Consider the following 3,807-nt stretch of genomic DNA (forward strand, 5'->3'; position numbering starts at 1 on the left):
ATTGGGATATAATTCCCTCTTAGAAATTGAAGGTTTTTGTGAAATTGTTATATCACTGCTTGCAACCAAACTGATCCTTGACTTTGTAATCATTTATCAATTTGAAAAGAAAAATTACAGTACAAGTTGTTCTGCATCCCATAAGTTCATTTTACAATTTTAAAGTAGCACTTCTTCATATGCCTGTTTGAGATCATATTAACTTTCCACATTGGCAGTGAGGTGCCGTGTGCATTCATAACTGACCATTTGTTTTCATGTGGATTTTAGTGCTTGCTTATACTTTTTTGTTTGTTTGTTTGGGTTTTTGTTTTTTTTTTTTTTTTTTTTTAGGTTTTTGAGACAGGGTCTCCCTGTAGCTCCAGCTGCCTGGAACTCTGTAGACCAGACTGGCCTCAAACTCACAGAGGATCCTCCTGCCTCTGCCTCCCGAGTGCTGGGATCAAAGGCGTGAGCCACTGTGCCCAGCCCAATATATTTTTAAACTTGAACATGGTTTTTGTTTTTCTTTTGAATGAGGTAATTACGTGGAAAATTCAGCTGTACACGTCTTCTCATTAGCATTGTAAAGCAAGGGAAGAAAAAGTTTGAGATTTTTAAGATGCCACTTTGGGGGGTGGGGAGTGTTGTATGAAAATGAACCAGAAAATGTTATACCTTTTTGTTTTTTCTTTGCAAGGATGTCTTTGTAATGTATTTCATGACTAGAATATCCAATGCCGATAAGCTGACTTGAATTGTCTCAAGCAATTTGCCCTGTGTTATGTGTTTTATGCACATATTTGCGGTTGGATTTTCTCCAACAGAAAGCAGTTTCACTACTGGCATGTTAATAAGCACCAATAGGTTTTTATTCCAACTCCAAGCACTGTGGTTGAAAAACATCACCTCAATTTTTTTATTATCCTTTAAAGATATTGCATTTTCATATTCTTTATTTATAAAGGATCAATGCTGCTGTAAATACTGGTATTTTTAATTTTTAAATCTCATTCCACCACCATCAGATGCAGTTCCCTATTTTGTTGAGTGAAGGGATATATGAGCTTTCTAATGGTGTCTTCAGAAATTTATAAATGTAAATACTGATTTGGTTGGTCTTTAAGATGTGTTTAACTGTGAGGCTATTTAACTAAATAGTGTGGATGTGATTTGTCATCCAGTATTAAGTTCTTAGTTATTGGTTTTTGTGTTTTAAAAAATAGGAAAGAGGGAAACTGCAGCTTTCATTACAGACTCCTTGGCTGGTAAACTCTCCTCATAAGGAGTACCACTAAATCTCATTTTTCCTCTTGGTAGTGGGTTTTGAGCATTTCTCTCGGGCTTTAATTTGCTAAAGCTGTGCACATATGTAAAAAAAAAAAAAATAGATTATTTTAGGGGAGATGTAGGTGTAGAATTATTGCTTATGTCATTTCTTAAGCAGTTACGCTCTTAATGCTTAAAAGAAGGCTAGCATTGTTTGCACAAAAAGTTGGTGATCCCCTCCCCCAAATAGTAATGAAATTACTTCTGTTAAGTAAACTTTTTATGTCATCTTATAATAAAAGCTGAAAAATCCCTTTGTTTCTATTTATAAAAAAATGCTTTTCTATATGTACCCTTGATAACAGATTTTGAAGAAATCATGTAAGATGATAAAGCATTTGAATGGTACAATAGATGTAAAAAAAATTCAGTTTAAAAGAACGTTTGTTTTTACATTAAATGTTTATTTGAAATCAAATGATTTTGTACATAAAGTTCAATAATATAAAGCTGTATTCTGCTTTTTCTTTGTTGGTCTCCATTGTTAATGTGTAAACTTGGGTTTTGAGTTAGATGGCACAGATAGGGATCCAGAAAAAGTGTCAAGTGAGTGGGTGGATTAACATGAAGTCCTGATTTGATCACTTAACAGCTGGTACACCATATCTTTCAGATAACTTCATATGTGTTGTTCTGCAGGGCATTGCACTCAATACCCTACACAGCTAGGCAGTTGCTCTGCCACTGAGGTAAATGAAACACATTTGCCCTATATTGTTTTTTAAATATATAACTCTGCATGACATAGGTACACTTACTTACATTCAGGCAATATACTCATACACATAAAATAAAAATAATAAAATTCTAATAGTATATAGTTCTGAGCAAAGCCAGTAAACCAAGTGGCTATCTTCTGTTTTGCTTTTTTAGTAAATTATCTGTCTTCAAAAAGCTCAGAAAGTAGGAATTCAAATAATGTAAACGATATAAAATTATTGGCTTACAGTGGTTCAACTGTGTGATGGTGTGAAACTGATAAGCTGATTTTAATAGAAACTAGTTTGATTTTGGGGGATCTCATTTTTTCCTAGACTACCCATAATGGTGTGAAGCCACTCAAGGTGCTGGGCAGTGGCGGTATCGGCCCTCCTTCCAGCCACGTGATCATGTTGGTGACTGCCAGTCTGGAGTGCATTCTGCTAGTATCGTATCAGTTGGGTGTAGTAAATGCATCTTTCACAAGGTATTTTTGGTTTATGATGGTTTTATTGGAATGAATCTTAAGCATCTATAAGGTCAATAGGCTGAAGAGATGGCTCAACTGCTAGAGAGGACTTAATCATTTCCCAGGACACACAGGCTCAGAACTACCCATAATTTCCAGCTCCAGAGGGTCCTTGTGACCTCTGCATGTACTTGTTCTTACACCTCTGTAGATCCCAGTGTGTACACACAAGTACACTAAGTGCACACATAGTTGGACAATTTTTAATCTGATAATACCTTACCTGTGCCTCTTAATTGTGTATTCTCCCTTCTGAGAGTCCCGTGTGATCTGAAAGCTTGGGTGCTTTTTTTTGTTTTTGCTATGTAGCCTTGGCTGGCCTGGAACTCAACCTCTGCCTCCTAAGTACTGGAATTACAGGAGTGTTAGCCAGCATGCCTGGCAATGTGAGTTTCTTTTAAGCATTTGCTTTTTTATATATTGTACACATTATTTAAGGGTACCTTGTGCATACTATGCCCAAAGGCATCAGACCTGGAACAGGAGTTGAGCATGGGCCCTCTGCAAGAGCAGCCACTGCTCTTCTTAGCCACACAGCCCTCACTCCTGCCCACATTTGCTTTTCTTTAGACTGCCATTGACCTTAGTATTTTGCCTGATGATCTCAGTTAGGCCTGGTAAGATGAATTAAGGATTTTACAGGCTACAGAAAGGGTTTGGATTTCAGATGGCCCAGAGTACAAGATGGCTTATGGAAGAGCTACAAGAGATTTAAGAACAGTATCCATATAGGGAGCATTAGTTGGATGCTACTACAGCAATCCACATGCAATAACCCATACTGGGCCTGGAGAGATGGTTCAGTGACTTCTTGCAGAGGACCCAGGTTCGGTTTCCAGCACCCACATGGCATCTTTAACTCCAGGGGAATCCAACACCCTCTTCTGACCTCTGGGCATTGCACATGGCATGGGTGCATTTACATACATGCAGGCAGCACTCTCATAAAGTAAAAATAATAAATTTAAAAAGCAGTAACCTAGGCAGCCAGGCATTGCGGTGCATGCCTTTAATCCCAGCACTCTGGAGGCAGAGTTAGGGGGATCTCTGTGAGTTCGAGCCTAGCTTGGTCTTCATGGCAAGTTCCAGGCCAGCTGGAGCTATAGGGAGACCCAGTCTCAAAAATACCAAAAAATAAAAAGCAATAGCCCAATATTCAAAGAGCACTGTCATTAAGTACCCAGGAGAAAGCATTACTCAGCAAAGTTGAAATAGACGAGTCAGAAACCAAGAGGAGAGTTTCAAGAGGGAAGTTCTATGAAGTATATAAA

This window comes from Nannospalax galili, unplaced genomic scaffold, assembly GCF_000622305.1.
Source record: "Nannospalax galili isolate Female #2095 unplaced genomic scaffold, S.galili_v1.0 scaffold8, whole genome shotgun sequence".
NCBI classification, from domain to species: Eukaryota; Metazoa; Chordata; class Mammalia; order Rodentia; family Spalacidae; genus Nannospalax; species Nannospalax galili.